This window comes from Homalodisca vitripennis, chromosome 1 (assembly GCF_021130785.1).
Source record: "Homalodisca vitripennis isolate AUS2020 chromosome 1, UT_GWSS_2.1, whole genome shotgun sequence".
Classification (NCBI taxonomy): domain Eukaryota; kingdom Metazoa; phylum Arthropoda; class Insecta; order Hemiptera; family Cicadellidae; genus Homalodisca; species Homalodisca vitripennis.
Genome location: NC_060207.1, coordinates 154,506,577 through 154,527,500, shown reverse-complemented (window position 1 = coordinate 154,527,500; position 20,924 = coordinate 154,506,577). Strand labels below are relative to the sequence as shown.

The 20,924-nt window shown below is 32.2% G+C and overlaps 1 protein-coding gene across 5 annotated transcripts in view; it reads right to left on the bottom strand.

Annotated features, from left to right (window-relative positions):
- The window catches only part of LOC124374291, a 1,063,620-nt gene that overhangs the window by 871,887 nt on the left and 170,809 nt on the right, over window positions 1-20,924 (bottom strand). For all 5 annotated transcript variants that reach the window (XM_046832534.1, XM_046832531.1, XM_046832545.1 and 2 more), the window contains exon 3: window positions 8,811-8,843. The gene's annotated coding sequence lies outside the window, so the exon portion shown is untranslated. The remainder of the gene's footprint in view (window positions 1-8,810; window positions 8,844-20,924) is intronic.

Genomic DNA, 20,924 nt, shown 5'->3' with positions numbered 1-20,924 from the left:
TAATTTGTCAATGAATGGTATATACAACAATAAATTCCAACAACTTATCTGTGTTTTTTTTGCATTTTCATGTTCCCCAGAAAATGTTGGATTTCTCTGTTTTTGATAGTAAGCTTATTATTGAGGTGAATAATGGCGTAAGTATACAAAGGCTATCCCAGGGCAGTCTCGTGAGGAGCCCCTGTAAACTGACGCAGACAGGAAGCTTCTTCCACCGGAAGTGAGCGATACCGTTTCCGTTCCTGACGGTTTTCTTGGCCTGAATTCAACACGAAACGGTTTCACTATCTCTTTCTTTAAAAAGATGAGTATTTTTAATACCAATATTGCCATCTGCTTTATTCTTATTGCGTAGTTATAAATAATTTATGCCCTCTTAATGTATATCATTTCATGCAGAAAGGTGTAGAAGAGATTCAAATATATAATTTATTTTAACGATTGGATAACATTTTCATTGCGTTCAATTACAAAGAAAAGACACTATTCTTGATACAGTAAAGCTCTTATTCAATAACTATTAAAATTACATTTATAATACAGTACTTAAGATGTACACAATCTACTATTAATTTCGCAGTCAGTGTTATTGGAGATAAGCTGATTTGCAGAGAGCGTTGCGTGGTCTTAAAGAAAAATAATTTTCTGTTCTTTTGTTATCTCCTGCTATAATCCGTAAGTGGAAAAGAGATAATTTGGGGCACAAGTTATAAAGATAGAATATTGTTTATTACACTGCACTAAAGAGTTGACTGTTATTGTCATATTACTAACTAAGAGTAACTTACTTTTTATTTATATTTAACAGGGCTGAACCAATAGATTAAGTATCAATCATCTGATACATGTAAATAACGTACTTGTAGAAATATCAATACTACATCAAATGTTAGTTTCGAGCAACAAAGAACTTGGTTGCGCTGTAAATCTGCATTGCAATGTATCGTGTTGGTGAACAATGCAATGGTAAACCTACAGTCTCATTTGTAACCATACTCAAACCTAATGTCTTTTGAGTGCTTGATTACGTTTTCATCATATGCCTCGCTTCACACGTTAATCATATATGCATAGTGCAAAGGTAAAATTACATTTTAGCAAAAAGTAAACTGTGTATTATTAGTTATTGCTACATGGCATAAACATATGCGTTGAAAATTACTTTAAATCTTTAATTTACCAATTGACATTATTTAATTTAGTTATATTCACGTAAACGTCTGTTATGTATACTGTTATTATATTCGGCATTATTAGTTTTTTTTTAATTATGAAAGAGGGATACAAAAGAGGACAAAAAGGTGAGAAAGACTTGTGAAATGGGCCGCGAATAACTTGCAAACCGGGATGGAGTAACCCCTGAAGTGTGGGAAGAATAATCCATGAAGCGGGCCTGGATAACCAGCAAAGTGTACCGGGGATAGCTTAATAATTGGGGCTGATATAACCTGTAAAACAGTTATATAAATATATGTTTAAATTGGTACGTATAAATATTATTACAGATAAATATCACAAGTATTATAAATTATAAAGTTGAGAATATTTGTAAATTATCTTATTAAGTTTTGTTTTGAATTTTAATTATGATTATTAGCCGAGTGTCAGCGCTGCTATCACTCGAATGACTGTGAACATTTCATTTCTGTCAGTTCGAACAATATCTCGAAAACAAACTGAACTATAAAGTAGAAATCTTTCACGTAACTACATTTTTAAATGTGGACAATGAATTAATTAAATGCTGATGCATGCCATTCCTTAGTGGTGCCTGAGCTTTAGCAAATTATTATTGGATTTTTCTTATGGGTAGCCATGATGGCAAGAAACAAATATATTTTTTAAGGAACTGAGTATAATCATTTGATGTTTCAAGTTAATATTATGTACTTTATTAGTAATATTTTTTATTTATAGAGTAAAAACTAATAATCTGGAAAGCCTACGTTAAACAATATTTGATCGGTAACAATATTTGATTTAAGAGTATTGTTACGTAACAGTACACTTATTAGCTCACCCGAATATTTTGTACTTTAAACACTGTTGTGGCAAAAGAAGAATGAGTTCTATGATGGTGCATGTTTATTAAATTGATAAAATTGACTGTGTGACGTTGAAGGGTAACACTCAGTATACTGCTATTTTTTATATTGAAGGATATACAAATTTATTTTCGATATAATTGGCTAACCGTTTGGCAGTCCGCAAGACTCTCTACAACGAAATGGGCTTCATACTTGAAATGTTGTGTACAACCTCAGGGAACCCTGTTAACAGACGCACAGTGTGGCGTAGTCATCCTGCTTTGTATTTATTGGAGACAGATTTTAAATTAATCGTAGTTAATTAATCTGTAAACTAATAAGTCTATGTCCTCACATATATATGTTTAATACATTGATAACATCACACCTGGACACAACAATGACTCAAATTCAAGGAAAATATACATTGTGGTGGACCGATAATGGTTTTAAGATCGGATTATAGGGGATCGCATCTGTGATGCTCATCAAATACATTAGGCTGAACAATGGAAGTGAATGGTCCACAGTGAATAGTGAGTAATCACGGCTGTAGCGTGCGTAGTGTTAAAATTATGTTTACACAACCGCGGACTACAATAGTCGAAATAATGATACAGCAACACAGCACTCTGATCAACTACTCTGTCCCATCTTGATTGTGACATAATGCTTTCAGGAGGATTCAGTTTCTGGGAAGTGTTAAACCATGTTTAACCAACGTTTCTATGGTGGTCATTTTTACCTAGAAGTCATAAATGCATTAATTACAATAATATTATTTTCTGTAATTTTATTTGTGTATTACAAAATGTGTTTAAAGAGTCATCCATTTACAGACTGAAAATGGCAAAGCCAAGGAATAAATACTTTTCGGACCGCATTTCATCAGTTGCATTAATCCCCCTCTTAGATAATTTAAGTTATTTATTTGGTTTTTACCATTGATTAAGTCCCAATAGAAAAATCTTAAAAAGTATGGAGATCGAGAAAACCATCTCTTCTGCCAATCTATACGGCATTACATTGTTGATCCAAAAACTCATAAACGCTTCTTGTTAAGAATAGAGGGTTTCTTACTGTTACTTTTTAAGAACCGTAAGTATACGTCACCAGTCGTGCTGTTTTCAATGAAAAACATTCTGCGAATTGGATTTTCCAAAATTCTTTCCCAAACATCCACTTTCTGCAGGTGTATTTAGAAAAACAAACGTTTTGGATTTAGAAAAACATGAGGATTTTCAATTTCTCAATACCGACAGTTGTATCGATTGACAAATATATTTGCGAAAAAAGTATTCATCTCTAAATGATTTGAGGTTAGTATCGCACTTTAGTATTTACAAGAGTTTCCAGTTCCGGGCATAACTGAACTCGACGATCTGGATCATCTCCGTACATTTCAAAGATCAACTTTTTATTTTATATCGGTAAAAGATTTTTATAACTTATTACGGATGTATGTTAAACATCAGCCACTCTTCTTAATGAGTCCATCATTCATCGATTAAATTCGTCAAAACTTCGAACTATATGTCTTGGATCAAAGAAGCCCTTTCAGATCTGCGGGCATCTGCAATACTTCCTGTTTCCTAGAACTTATTTCTCATATGTACTTGGAAAGTACAGGAAAGTACAGAAGTCTGCAATTTCTACACACTGGTAGATCAGAGTTGAGTAAGTTAATTAATTTCTCTGTTTTGTGTAGTTTTAGATTATCACCAAAGGTATAAAAAATTACTTTTACTACTGTAACTATTAATTTCGAACGAAACTGATTCACAGAAAATTAGGACAAAATTAAACTAGTTGTACGCCCAAAACAAAGAGAATTCAGGATAACAAGGAAAGATTCTTATCAATTTCTATTTCAAAGGTTCGGATCATAAGTCAAATGTAAGAATCCAAGTGCTCGCTTCTTGGTATGGGTCAGATTACTTCACGAAGAAATCAACACATTCACTATCAATCTCATAAGAGCACTGTGTTGTGTGTGCCAACGTTACACTCTGCGCTGCTCGGTACTAATATTATAAAGATAACAATAATATTTTAAGAAACTTAATAATAAAACATTGGACTAAAATATTTTCCCCTCATTTCGACTAAAAATGTGCAGTACATTAGTTAGTTCTTATATATTTAAGTTTCACTCCCTCCCTCCTATCTTAAAAAGTATGTTTGTTCAGTAGACACTTATTCGTTGGTTCAAAACAAAAGCTCTAAAATTAAATTTACGAAAGTAATGAAGTTTAAGAAAGCTCAAAATAGTCCCAATTATGTTTTGGAAAGTTAAATACCGTATCAGTTTTATTGGTGTTGCTCCTTTCATTTGAGATGCTACTCGATTAATCTTGCCATTTAAAAGTTTTGAGTCACCCTCTTCCCCTTTAGTTTGGTGGTTAGCATTGCGTAGAATACATGTTAATCATGAAGGAATAATTTCTGTTTATGTTATAAGAACTCCCTGTTGAAAATATTCAGCTGTTCAAAATGTAGGTGGACGGAGTCTATTTCACCTTGTATACATGTCGGATATTTCAATTTACTTCTAGTGAATAAACATGCTTATGCATTAGGAATCTATAAATAGTTCCATGAAACCAATATTAATGTGGGTCTGTAATTAGTCAAATTTTGTTGACGCTTGATTATAACCGAACATACCAGTGATAGGTAAACATATGATAGTTTACATAGCTAGTATTTAAATAAGCGATACTACTATGTACCTAACATTGTAATTATGACTTATTTGGATTTATTTATGGATCATACTCGCAATGATTAAAAATTAACTTTTATGTAACATTGTCTAGCGATCGTTGATTTACAAATATTACAATGTACAAATCACAATTGTCTTCCCTGCAAAATGATAACTAAATCTATATTTACTGGACGAACAACCTAGTTTGTCTTTATAATTTTTTTTCGTTGTAATTAACCGCCCTTATTATTTCAAAATTACATAAATTAAAGAAATAAGGTATAACGTAGAATGATCAGTAATTTAAAGTAGAATAAACCAAATTTATGAAGTACTTAACTCTTGATTTACATCGGGAGCTGAGCAAGAAGAATAGATTAATCTTCCAGAGGTACACAATAAGAGACGATGTTCAGTATACAGGTATGACGTCAAAACTACAAAAACACCTTACAACCACCATTAATATTTGCTAAGATCTAATCCTTTGCATGTTTGCATGAAGACATGAATGCAACGTTTGTGAGAAAGAGAGATAAGAAGATGGCCTTGAAATTACGTTTTATTTAATAAAAATATTCAGTACAGCGAAAATCAGGAATAACCTATTTTCTATCTGCCTATCTTCCCCTCTCTAAATCTTCGCTATGGTTGTCTTTTGAAGACAAGAATATTGTTTCGAAATACTAAATTTCGAGATCTGTAATCTTATCCCTCTCACTCACTTTAAGGTGGGCAACAAACCTAACACAACTAAAATCTAGGCTAAGTACGAATTCTAATAAAACGTTCTTAGCAAGAAGGACAGTTTTAAACCTGAAGCACTTTTAATCACATACTTTTAATCGTTGTATCGTGAGAGAACCGTGTCATTTTAAAGATGTCATCAATATACGTCGTCGTCAGTTTTTATTGGAATGTGTATACTGTTCATAATTACATTGATAAAGTAAAAAATGGTTTAAGATTTTCTTCTGAGTAAGCAATAAAAATACTGAAAAGACATTTTAAAAAATAAATTATCTTTTGAAATGAAAGATCATTCGTGATTTGAAGATTGAAAATAAGGCCGTAAAGGAGTTTGAAGTTTATCACGTTTCTTAATGGGAATAAAATCAAATACGTTGTTCGCTCAACGCGTTGAGACATGCAAGCTTCGTAGGATTTGTTTATTTTTAACATATTTTAGTAATATGTAAGCTTAGTTATCCACCTGTATTAGTCTTTTACCTGTAAATAAGTGCCGAGCCGTCATGACATGAGTCGTGCCGTAATGAAGTTACCCACTCAGTGTCCACTTGCCTGTTGTAACGTGTTGCGACAGTGGCTCTGTATTTTGAAGTGGTACTTTTTGTGAGTACTTCTGCTAACTGTAGTGCTGAGTTCCAGGTATAGGTCTCATTTATTTCTTGTGAACTACAAATTATGTGTTTTCAAGTAGGACTTTGGTATATTCAACGCCATATTTTGTTGATTTATCAATATTCGTGAATGTTACCCTACTTCTCAGACATACAGGTATATAGGTTTAAGCAGACGAGAAATAGCAGTCAAAATTTAGTGGTAAATGTTTTAACACTCTTTTTAAAAATATCTGATTCTTTTTAAGTGTTCGAGTTTTTTATGTATGAAATGTACGTATCTTATAATATGAAAAATTTGCTTCATACTTTTGTGTAAGTCTAATTTATGTTCTGAAGTGGATAATTTTGCACGTTTTCATGAATAATAATTTTTTCTATAGAAATACTGTAACTGTAAATATTTGATACTCATTTTTAGATACAAGATCATTAATATATAGTCATTAAATTTCCATGCCGGTAAAACATTGTTCAATCCAGGGGAGTTCACTTCTGATTGGTTTCCAGTTGGACCTGAACTGAATATAGCAAAAACTGAACACTTTCATCTGGGCAACCGCCAGTAGGGGCACATGACTAGTCGCAAATATCAAGATATTGGGGTGAAATGGCTTATTCTAATTTCCTGTAGAGAATGAATGTTGGAGTAGTTTGGGCACCTTATTATTGGAAGTTGTGGAAGCCTAAACACAAGGGAGCTTAGTCTCCTACCTGCTTTGATTGAAAGAGGCTGGAACAGAACAAGCCTCCCCTTATTCCAAGTTGACATGACTGAGTTATAGAGACGTAAATCCCTCTGTTTCTTCTTAAAAGATGAAGAAATCTTTTAGGATTTATCATCAAAGTGGTAGGATCCCCATGAGGTGGATCCTACCACCAACCTAACCCATCCCGAACATAATGTTACTACGGAGCAAGCGCTAAGGTTATTGTAGATTTGGCTCTCAGTTGGCTCCTGGACTATAAAAAAAATTTACTCTCAACTTATGAATAAGGAAATATTATATATAATATAAGCGCAGAACATGACGTTTGTTGAGTGAGTAAAAATCAAACATTAGACAGTGTATACGTTATGTTGAATAGATAACTTTTACATGTACGGGGATGTTTAGAAGCTTTGTAAGATAATATATATGACTGAAACAACAGAAACCATGTTGGTAGGCTGTAATAGTTTTGATTCACAGTTACTAGTTAGGATCTACTACTAAAGTTACTTTATCATAGTCGTAAATCAAGAGGTTTCCATAGGCGTGCGTTGCAAAATTTTATATGTAAATGGTAATGCAGTGTAAAACAACAAAATTTATAATGTAACAAAACAATTTCGGTCGTCATAAACATACATTCAGTTATTTTATTACCCAATAATCAATTTATAGCATTGGTTTACGCACCAAAACATCATTTACTTCCAAAAGCCCATATAGCCATTACTAATACTGAAGAGCAATTGTTTTATTTATATAGAGACGCTCAGCTACTTTCTATATCAAACCATTATTAACCTTTCTAAGATTAAAGGGCTAATGATTATTATTCTTGAACTCCTTATCAAAAAGAGGATGTATGTATGATAAGTACGAGTACAATTGTTAAAGAGATAGTAAGCTGCTGTTCGTGACTACCATAGAATCTGATAACGTGTTTGATGTCCCGAAACAACCCTAGTTACAGAGCAGACCGACATACCACTACCCTAGCCTATAATCAGCCACGCCTGTCTTCAATGTAAACAGGTGTTTATGTTTGCGAAAAAACACGGTTTGATGTTGTAATAACCATGGTTATTAAATAATTTCCATAGCGAAATGAGTTATCGCTGTCTCGCTTCTAGCCACACCCAAACAAGTCCGGTGCAGCGAAATATTAACCAATCCAATCCTTTACATCTTTACTTTCTTTAATTTTCAAATCTTACCAGTATATAAATGTAAGGCTTTTATAAGTATGAGAAAATGGATGCAAGGACGTATGGATTTTTCTTCTAGCACATAGCATAAACCACTTATCCAACTGAATTTAAAACTTGTTTAAACTACTCTAAATAAATACTGGAATAATAAACAGAACCATTTAATTCACTGTTGTATGACTTGGTCCCATTGGCAATTACTTGTGTAATGGCGTTGATGAACACGTCGAGAAAAGCTTTAACTTTTTGTTTTGTTATATTTTTAAAGAGTGATTCTATTGTGTCTATTATATTTTAAATTGTAACATTCCAAATCCTATGCTACATATATCTATACATATATGGGATAGCCGGTTATTGAGTTGTCTAAGACGTTGGACTTTCAGTCTAAGTTATAGATAGCGTAAGTTAAAATCTTGTCTGTGACCGTTTCACTTTTTATCAGTACTATTTACCATGTGCTGTACTGACCTTTCGCTTTATTCTGTTTGATAAGATCCTTGGACAGACAGTGGCCCATGAGGACGGACAGGACAAGGTTATAAAGGAGATTGGCCTCTCTTTCAATAAAAAAATTACTAAGAACCTAGAAAATAAAACAATAGAAAGTGAAATAGGTGAATACAAGAGGGTAAATCTAATTCATTAATAATTAATTAATTGTATTCACTAGTAGAAAACTTTTGACTGAAATAGACTTTTCAAGACTACCATGTAATATGAAATCGTATGTAAATCCGCTGGGAACTGCTAGTACATTGTAAAAGTAGAATTACTGACGTTCAACTTACGATTTGACTGTCCAAAACTCGTTTACGCGAAACCTGAAACAAAATAAGAGTTTCATTTTTAGTTGTCATAAAAGCCAATATAAGACCATTCTTGCTATATGGTGATACACTAGTAAACTAACTATTTGTGTAAGCTCAACTCCAAAATATGAACAAAATATACAAATAACAAATTATTTTGAGCAAATTTGCCGATATGAAAAGGCTTAATTATGAAGAACATTAATTGTCAATCTATAGAATATATGCTATACCTTCAATTGGGTATTTTGTACGTTTTAATGTTTAAGATCCTAACATATACCAAAAGTATTGTAATTATCATCACTACACATCTTATTAATAAAACATTTAATGTAAATAAACAGTAGTTCTTATAGTTTTTATATTTACACCCTTAGTGAAATTCCTTTTACAAGTCACAGGTAAACTAACTCAAAAAACAAGTACTTTTAAGACCCATAAATATGACCAAGAATAGTTCTTTATTTCTTAGAGAGCAGAAGATTAAAAAACAGTAAATCCATTGTTACTGTTTCTGCAAATAAAGTTTTGTGAATCCCTAACAGACTAAAACAGTATTTTAGATGTTCAGTAACGAATCTAAGAAACGGAACCAAATATTTTAGTTTTGAAAATATTTTAATTCTTAAGGATTTTTTTAGTGTGTTCAATCTGTCAAAATAGTAAAACATTAAGTAAAATATTCACAATTCCTTCTACGTAACTTTAAAGATATTGCATCCATTGCTAGAATGAAAGTCTTATGTATGTTTCTATCATTTGGGAATTTTATTATTCAGGAGAGTAACCATTCATAGTTGCAGTGATGCATTTGGATTAACATAAATAACAAAAGTAAATCCGACAAATTAAAAATTTTGAGTCTAATATAATTTTTATTAACACATCAAATTTGTATTGCATTTTACGTTTTTGGTACTAATGAATTTAAAATATTTCTCAATGAATATTATGTACATTGTAAACATAATATTCAACATAAATATCCAGAAAGTATATATAAAGATGTCTCCAAGTATATCCCACATCTTGTTAGGGCTTCTTTAAAAAAAATATACGTAACTAAAAAGGGCATATTCTTAGGTGACTACAATTTATTATTAGCCATTTTGATATGCTACTGTAGTGAAACATCTTAAAAGTATTTCTATGATAATGGTGTTAAAGATTAGTATTATTATTACGGAATTTTCGTAAGAAAAAAATGAACCTAAGCGTTAATAATCTGTATAAAAACGCTTTGAAAACAATTCAAAATATATTTATAAATAACCAATTCTGTAGCTGTGTCATAATGGTATAAAAGTTTAATTTCTTCAACACCATGCTATCACATTTTTTGATAGTGAAATTTAACACAACAATGAAACAATACAATAGGAGCAGTTGTTACTGGCGCCATTGATGATTATAATACAACAGCTGCCCCACTTCAACAGATTCTACATGCAGCAGAGAGATGTAACAGAATAATACAAAGGATACAGGGACATAATAGGAGCAATTTTAATGACACTGTTGATGATATAACTTAACAATTGCAGCACTTAACATGTAAATGTCATATTCAGAGTAGAGATGTATCAGAACGTCACGCATGATTGAGTGATATAGTAGAAACAGATGTTATTGGCTCAGTTGAAGATTATAAAACAAACCGTTGTACCAGTTCAACATAGAGAGTTACATTCAGAGTAGAGATGTATCAGAACGTCACGCATGATTGAGTGATATAGTAGAAACAGATGTTATTGGCTCAGTTGAAGATTATAAAACAAACCGTTGTACCAGTTCAACATAGAGAGTTACATTCAGAGTAGAGATGTATCAGAACGTCACGCATGATTGAGTGATATAGTAGAAACAGATGTTATTGGCTCAGTTGAAGATTATAAAACAAACCGTTGTACCAGTTCAACATAGAGAGTTACATTCAGAGTAGAGATGTATCAGAACGTCACGCATGATTGAGTGATATAGTAGAAACAGATGTTATTGGCTCAGTTGAAGATTATAAAACAAACCGTTGTACCAGTTCAACATAGAGAGTTACATTCAGAGAAGAGATGTATCAGAACGTCACGCATGATTGAGTGATATAGTAGAAACAGATGTTATTGGCTCAGTTGAAGATTATAAAACAAACCGTTGTACCAGTTCAACATAGAGAGTTACATTCAGAGAAGAGATGTATCAGAACGGCACGCATGATTGAGTGATATAGTAGAAACAGATGTTATTGGCTCAGTTGAAGATTATAAAACAAACCGTTGTACCAGTTCAACATAGAGAGTTACATTCAGAGTAGAGATGTATCAGAACGTCACGCATGATTGAGTGATATAGTAGAAACAGATGTTATTGGCTCAGTTGAAGATTATAAAACAAACCGTTGTACCAGTTCAACATAGAGAGTTACATTCAGAGTAGAGATGTATCAGAACGTCACGCATGATTGAGTGATATAGTAGAAACAGATGTTATTGGCTCAGTTGAAGATTATAAAACAAACCGTTGTACCAGTTCAACATAGAGAGTTACATTCAGAGAAGAGATGTATCAGAACGTCACGCATGATTGAGTGATATAGTAGAAACAGATGTTATTGGCTCAGTTGAAGATTATAAAACAAACCGTTGTACCAGTTCAACATAGAGAGTTACATTCAGAGTAGAGATGTATCAGAACGTCACGCATGATTGAGTGATATAGTAGAAACAGATGTTATTGGCTCAGTTGAAGATTATAAAACAAACCGTTGTACCAGTTCAACATAGAGAGTTACATTCAGAGTAGAGATGTATCAGAACGTCACGCATGATTGAGTGATATAGTAGAAACAGATGTTATTGGCTCAGTTGAAGATTATAAAACAAACCGTTGTACCAGTTCAACATAGAGAGTTACATTCAGAGAAGAGATGTATCAGAACGTCACGCATGATTGAGTGATATAGTAGAAACAGATGTTATTGGCTCAGTTGAAGATTATAAAACAAACCGTTGTACCAGTTCAACATAGAGAGTTACATTCAGAGAAGAGATGTATCAGAACGTCACGCATGATTGAGTGATATAGTAGAAACAGATGTTATTGGCTCAGTTGAAGATTATAAAACAAACCGTTGTACCAGTTCAACATAGAGAGTTACATTCAGAGTAGAGATGTATCAGAACGTCACGCATGATTGAGTGATATAGTAGAAACAGATGTTATTGGCTCAGTTGAAGATTATAAAACAAACCGTTGTACCAGTTCAACATAGAGAGTTACATTCAGAGTAGAGATGTATCAGAACGTCACGCATGATTGAGTGATATAGTAGAAACAGATGTTATTGGCTCAGTTGAAGATTATAAAACAAACCGTTGTACCAGTTCAACATAGAGAGTTACATTCAGAGAAGAGATGTATCAGAACGTCACGCATGATTGAGTGATATAGTAGAAACAGATGTTATTGGCTCAGTTGAAGATTATAAAACAAACCGTTGTACCAGTTCAACATAGAGAGTTACATTCAGAGAAGAGATGTATCAGAACGTCACGCATGATTGAGTGATATAGTAGAAACAGATGTTATTGGCTCAGTTGAAGATTATAAAACAAACCGTTGTACCAGTTCAACATAGAGAGTTACATTCAGAGTAGAGATGTATCAGAACGTCACGCATGATTGAGTGATATAGTAGAAACAGATGTTATTGGCTCAGTTGAAGATTATAAAACAAACCGTTGTACCAGTTCAACATAGAGAGTTACATTCAGAGTAAGAGATGTATCAGAACGTCACGCATGATTGAGTGATATAGTAGAAACAGATGTTATTGGCTCAGTTGAAGATTATAAAACAAACCGTTGTACCAGTTCAACATAGAGAGTTACATTCAGAGAAGAGATGTATCAGAACGTCACGCATGATTGAGTGATATAGTAGAAACAGATGTTATTGGCTCAGTTGAAGATTATAAAACAAACCGTTGTACCAGTTCAACATAGAGAGTTACATTCAGAGTAGAGATGTATCAGAACGTCACGCATGATTGAGTGATATAGTATAAACAGATGTTATTGGCTCAGTTGAAGATTATAAAACATATACCGTTGTACCAGTTCAACATAGAGAGTTACATTCAGAGTAGAGATGTATCAGAACGTCACGCATGATTGAGTGATATAGTAGAAACAGATGTTATTGGCTCAGTTGAAGATTATAAAACAAACCGTTGTACCAGTTCAACATAGAGAGTTACTTTCAGAGAAGAGATGTATCAGAACGTCACGCATGATTGAGTGATATAGTAGAAACAGATGTTATTGGCTCAGTTGAAGATTATAAAACAAACCGTTGTACCAGTTCAACATAGAGAGTTACATTCAGAGTAGAGATGTATCAGAACGTCACGCATGATTGAGTGATATAGTAGAAACAGATGTTATTGGCTCAGTTGAAGATTATAAAACAAACCGTTGTACCAGTTCAACATAGAGAGTTACATTCAGAGTAGAGATGTATCAGAACGTCACGCATGATTGAGTGATATAGTAGAAACAGATGTTATTGGCTCAGTTGAAGATTATAAAACAAACCGTTGTACCAGTTCAACATAGAGAGTTACATTCAGAGAAGAGATGTATCAGAACGTCACGCATGATTGAGTGATATAGTAGAAACAGATGTTATTGGCTCAGTTGAAGATTATAAAACAAACCGTTGTACCAGTTCAACATAGAGAGTTACATTCAGAGTAGAGATGTATCAGAACGTCACGCATGATTGAGTGATATAGTAGAAACAGATGTTATTGGCTCAGTTGAAGATTATAAAACAAACCGTTGTACCAGTTCAACATAGAGAGTTACATTCAGAGAAGAGATGTATCAGAACGTCACGCATGATTGAGTGATATAGTAGAAACAGATGTTATTGGCTCAGTTGAAGATTATAAAACAAACCGTTGTACCAGTTCAACATAGAGAGTTACATTCAGAGAAGAGATGTATCAGAACGTCACGCATGATTGAGTGATATAGTAGAAACAGATGTTATTGGCTCAGTTGAAGATTATAAAACAAACCGTTGTACCAGTTCAACATAGAGAGTTACATTCAGAGAAGAGATGTATCAGAACGGCACGCATGATTGAGTGATATAGTAGAAACAGATGTTATTGGCTCAGTTGAAGATTATAAAACAAACCGTTGTACCAGTTCAACATAGAGAGTTACATTCAGAGTAGAGATGTATCAGAACGTCACGCATGATTGAGTGATATAGTATAAACAGATGTTATTGGCTCAGTTGAAGATTATAAAACATATACCGTTGTACCAGTTCAACATAGAGAGTTACATTCAGAGTAGAGATGTATCAGAACGCCACGCATGATTGAGTGATATAGTAGAAACAGATGTTATTGGCTCAGTTGAAGATTATAAAACAAACCGTTGTACCAGTTCAACATAGAGAGTTACTTTCAGAGAAGAGATGCATCAGAACGTCACGCATGATTGAGTGATATAGTAGAAACAGATGTTATTGGCTCAGTTGAAGATTATAAAACAAACCGTTGTACCAGTTCAACATAGAGAGTTACATTCAGAGTAGAGATGTATCAGAACGTCACGCATGATTGAGTGATATAGTATAAACAGATGTTATTGGCTCAGTTGAAGATTATAAAACATATACCGTTGTACCAGTTCAACATAGAGAGTTACATTCAGAGTAGAGATGTATCAGAACGCCACGCATGATTGAGTGATATAGTAGAAACAGATGTTATTGGCTCAGTTGAAGATTATAAAACAAACTGTTGTACCAGTTCAACATAGAGAGTTACTTTCAGAGAAGAGATATATCAGAACGTCACGCATGATTGAGTGATATAGTAGAAACAGATGTTATTGGCTCAGTTGAAGATTATATAACAAACCGTTGTACCAGTTCAACATAGAGAGTTACATTCAGAGAAGAGATGTATCAGAACGCCACGCATGATTGAGTGATATAGTAGAAACAGATGTTATTGGCTCAGTTGAAGATTATAAAACAAACCGTTGTACCAGTTCAACATAGAGAGTTACATTCAGAGTAGAGATGTATCAGAACGTCACGCATGATTGAGTGATATAGTAGAAACAGATGTTATTGGCTCAGTTGAAGATTATAAAACAAACCGTTGTACCAGTTCAACATAGAGAGTTACATTCAGAGAAGAGATGTATCAGAACGTCACGCATGATTGAGTGATATAGTAGAAACAGATGTTATTGGCTCAGTTGAAGATTATAAAACAAACCGTTGTACCAGTTCAACATAGAGAGTTACATTCAGAGTAGAGATGTATCAGAACGCCACGCATGATTGAGTGATATAGTAGAAACAGATGTTATTGGCTCAGTTGAAGATTATAAAACAAATCGTTGTACCAGTTTAACATAGAGAGTTACATTCAGAGAAGAGATGTATCAGAACGTCACGCATGATTGAGTGATATAGTAGAAACAGATGTTATTGGCTCAGTTGAAGATTATAAAACAAACCGTTGTACCAGTTCAACATAGAGAGTTACATTCAGAGTAGAGATGTATCAGAACGCCACGCATGATTGAGTGATATAGTAGAAACAGATGTTATTGGCTCAGTTGAAGATTATAAAACAAACCGTTGTACCAGTTCAACATAGAGAGTTACATTCAGAGAAGAGATGTATCAGAACGTCACGCATGATTGAGTGATATAGTAGAAACAGATGTTATTGGCTCAGTTGAAGATTATAAAACAAACCGTTGTACCAGTTCAACATAGAGAGTTACATTCAGAGAAGAGATGTATCAGAACGTCACGCATGATTGAGTGATATAGTAGAAACAGATGTTATTGGCTCAGTTGAAGATTATAAAACAAACCGTTGTACCAGTTCAACATAGAGAGTTACATTCAGAGAAGAGATGTATCAGAACGGCACGCATGATTGAGTGATATAGTAGAAACAGATGTTATTGGCTCAGTTGAAGATTATAAAACAAACCGTTGTACCAGTTCAACATAGAGAGTTACATTCAGAGTAGAGATGTATCAGAACGTCACGCATGATTGAGTGATATAGTATAAACAGATGTTATTGGCTCAGTTGAAGATTATAAAACATATACCGTTGTACCAGTTCAACATAGAGAGTTACATTCAGAGTAGAGATGTATCAGAACGCCACGCATGATTGAGTGATATAGTAGAAACAGATGTTATTGGCTCAGTTGAAGATTATAAAACAAACCGTTGTACCAGTTCAACATAGAGAGTTACTTTCAGAGAAGAGATGTATCAGAACGTCACGCATGATTGAGTGATATAGTAGAAACAGATGTTATTGGCTCAGATGAAGATTATAAAACAAACCGTTGTACCAGTTCAACATAGAGAGTTACATTCAGAGTAGAGATGTATCAGAACGTCACGCATGATTGAGTGATATAGTAGAAACAGATGTTATTGGCTCAGTTGAAGATTATAAAACAAACCGTTGTACCAGTTCAACATAGAGAGTTACATTCAGAGAAGAGATGTATCAGAACGTCACGCATGATTGAGTGATATAGTAGAAACAGATGTTATTGGCTCAGTTGAAGATTATAAAACAAACCGTTGTACCAGTTCAACATAGAGAGTTACATTCAGAGTAGAGATGTATCAGAACGCCACGCATGATTGAGTGATATAGTAGAAACAGATGTTATTGGCTCAGTTGAAGATTATAAAACAAACCGTTGTACCAGTTCAACATAGAGAGTTACATTCAGAGAAGAGATGTATCAGAACGTCACGAATGATTGAGTGATATAGTAGAAACAGATGTTATTGGCTCAGTTGAAGATTATAAAACAAACCGTTGTACCAGTTCAACGTAGAGAGTTACATTCAGAGAAGAGACGTTTCAGATCACCAAGCATGATGTAGTGATACAGTATGAGTAGTTGTTACTGGCACCATAGATGATTATAACATATCGGTTGCACCACTTCAACGTAGAAATGCCACATTCAGTAAAGAGATGTATCATAAAGTCATGGATAGTGTAGTGATGTAGTGACACTATTCGTTACATAGAAATGCTTCATTTAGAAGAAATATGTATCATAATGTTAAGAACGATGGTATGTTAAGTAGCACTAATCATTACGGGTAATGTTGATGATTAAACGTATCAGTTGCACCACTTCAACATTGAAATGCCAAATTCAATGGAGAGATACATCAAAATGTCATACATGATGTATTGATATAGTGGCACTAGTCGTTACTGATTGTTGTTGTTGATGCAATGTTGATGATTATAACATAACAGTTGCTCCACTTCAACATAGAAATGTCAAATTCAATGGAGAGATATATCAGAACGTCATACATGATGTATTGATATAGTGGCACTAGTCGTTACTGATTGTTGATGTTGATGCAATGTTGATGATTATAACATAACAGTTGCTCCACTTCAACATTGAAATGCCAAATTCAATGGAGAGATATATCAGAACGTCATACATGATGTATTGATATAGTGGCACTAGTCGTTACTGATTGTTGACGTTGCAATGTTGATGATTATAACATAACAGTTGATCCACTTCAACATAGAAATGCCACATTCAGAAGAAATATGTATCATAATGTTATGAATGATGGGATGATATAATAAGAGCAGTCGTTACTGGCGCTGCTGATTAAAAGTGTCCTTTCATTCAACGCTCTCAGCGTATTATTGTATATTCCAAAGTGTGACTTTCCTCTCTGTTTAGCCAAAATAACGAGAGCATTTATGTTTAAAAGATCTTTTGACAGTTCTTCAAATATTTGTAGAAGCTCAAAAGTTTACAATTATAAAATTTCAAATAAAATATTATCTAAAATGCCATAAAAATATCTAATGCATATATTAAAGTTCATACGACTCTTTCAGAATCATCAAAATATGAATGAAAAATCTATGTATAATCTACTAATAATTAATCTTAAAAATCAAACGCAAACATTATATAACCAGAACTATTACTTATGTTGTAAGTAAAGTATCTAAAGATATAACAAAAAGCATACTTTTTCGTAAAATCAAAGAATAAAAAATAAAATTTTAACAAATTTCAATTCAAGACTCAGAAGTCGATTAACTTTAGTAGATTTTTTCAAACTCAATAAAATTGTTTCGAAGAATTTACAATATTTGAAAAATACTATATTTCATAAAAAATACTTTTTAATAAAATATTATTTTATTAATCATTCTAATTCATCCTGTATAAATCTGCTATCTTTACAGCAATTAAGATATTTAAAAAAATATAATTTCAAAAATGTTTTGCAAATTCGAATAAAAATATTATATAACTTCACACAGTATCGTCTATAACAGCTTATTTAAATAATTTATTATATCTAATTCAGCTAATATTTTCTATTATCTATAAATTATTGATTTTTTCCATATTTAGAATCGAAAGAGAGGAAAATGTTAAAAAAAAACTTGAAAACGTGTTAGTAGACAGTAAAAATATTAATGATTACATAAGTTTAGAACGTAAATATGAAAATCCATTAGTAAATAATGAACCTCAATCTGGAAAGATGTAGTTCAAATTGAATCATTTTTAATGTTAATTTATTTCAAACCAGTTTCAAAAAATTAAAATTTCCGAATAAAATAACCAACCAAATGAAGGCTCTGGATGGATTTTAAACAGAAGTGTTTCTATCTGCATTATGATTTAAAAACGTAATTCTTTTAGTGCTGGATAATATATTAAATTACAAAAAACACTTAAAGTGAAAAAGAAGTGTTATTTTCAAAATTAAGATTTGTAATGTTTTATTTATGCAATTAGGTGTTATGTAGAAAGTCCAGAAACTCATCCAAAAAGAGTTAAACAGTATAAAATTTATTCATAAGAGATGATATTTTCAGAGATTTAAATAATATTTTTACTAACGATGTAAAATCATTTGGAAAAAAAGATAATCCTTCTAGATATATCTATCCAAAAATTTCTATAATTAATTATAGTTTTAATGAATTCTAAAATGTTAAGTAATCCGTACAATGGAAATATCATAAATATATGACGCTGAATTAAAAATGTATTTGTTTTATACAAAACAAAAAAAGATTAGAACATTCAAAATCATTTAAAACTTTTGAATATTCATGTGATGTTTAAGTCACTTTTACAAGTCAAGGGATCTATAACATAAATTGGAAATACAGCATAAAGTGTGTAAACCAACTATGGCATTATCATCTGTGAAAAACTCCAGTAAAATTATCAACCACTAAAATCCAGAAGCATATTCCTTATGGCCTTACATTATATCAAGATTCATATATTTCTACAAAATTATTCAAAGGAATTAACAAAATGTCAAAATATAATAGTAAAACTTTCAATTATAAAAACAAAAAATTTGAATCTTTGTCATGTATGTAAGCAAATACAGCCTGAGGATTATCAAAGCAACATTAATAAAGGATTTATGTCAGATTAATGGTGCGATGACACTTTTAAAAGTTAGAGATAATATTGTTACCAACTATAAAATATAAAGGTGCTTATAACATTTGAAATTTAAATCTTACATTCCTAAAAATATTCCTGTTTTCTATCATAATATGTTAAACTATGCCACTCGTTTGTATATAAGAATTTGCAAAACAATATTTTAATAAATACAATCACATACAATGAAAAACACTTACAAATGTTCTGTAAAATTTAGTTATGGGTAGATATGGATAGTTATACGAAGGTGATGAACCTAGAAATTTCATCTATAGAGAATTGAATATTTAAAAATTGAAACGCGGTGATTTTACTAAAAATACTAATAATTTTTAACAAATTATGATATATTGAATGCAATATTAGAACAATAATGAAATGATAAAGAATTTTTAAAAAGATGTCAGAAAAGAATACAAGAATATTTCCTTGTGAATTTATGAATAATATTGAAAAACTAGATCATACTAATGAATTAAAAATTCAAGATTTGTATTAAGTTATAACAAATAAAACATTTCTGGAAATAATTATTAACATTATTTGTGTATAGAACACAATAAAAGTAAACGTTCTAGGAAATTATTCAGATTTATACAATACATAAATAATACTTAATATCTTATATTTTATATAAATATATACTATTTTCTGTAGATATTTTTGAAAGTGTTAGATGTGTGCTTAAGTTGTCATAAATTGATTCCAGTACATTGTTTAACAGCTCCAAGTCTACCTTTTGAATGCAATTTTAAAATAAACTGTAGTTGAAATTCAATTATTTAATGGTTCTCGATGTATTAAACATGTGATACGTTAACGCAAATAAATATTATACACAAATTTATAACAAATTATAAATAAATTTGATGAAACAAAACATTAAACTTCTAATTATATGTTGGTTTAAATAGTATTTATAATTGAGCAATATCACCAATATCACAAAATTTATCTGAAAATATACAATGAATCCGAAAACTTAGACAAACTAAGTTTTCTTTCTTCATCAGGAACAGCAAAATGGAAGACGACTCCATTTATTTGGCTACAATCACAACCCTATTCTAGGTGGTTTACCGGTGCCTCTGAGAAATGAGACGTACTTTCTCTGGAATCCTCCCTTGGGAGCAGGTTCTCGCCAGTGGCATCTCTGGATTTATGTTGCCAGTGTAAATATTCCATTGCAATTTGACTCTTTACCACCATTTGACTTTCAATAGACTAGGATAATGACATGTGTCATATGTAACAGGTCTTAACGAGGAATCTGTTATTTACTGACTTAAATGTTGTAAGAAACTTTCAGACTAGTTTCGCAGCGTAATATTGTCAAAAGCTCAATCAAAATTGCGTCAGATAGCTCTAAACATCCAAAGGTATTTGAGAGTATGTTTTACTTTACGAGTACTAATGTTTTAGCTTAGTTAAGAGTATAAAATGGGTATTTTGTTGTACGTGACAAACATCAATGAGTAGAGCACGACGGTGTTTGAAGTTGGAAGTAGTAAGTTTATAATGTGGGACGTAAGAAGTGTTA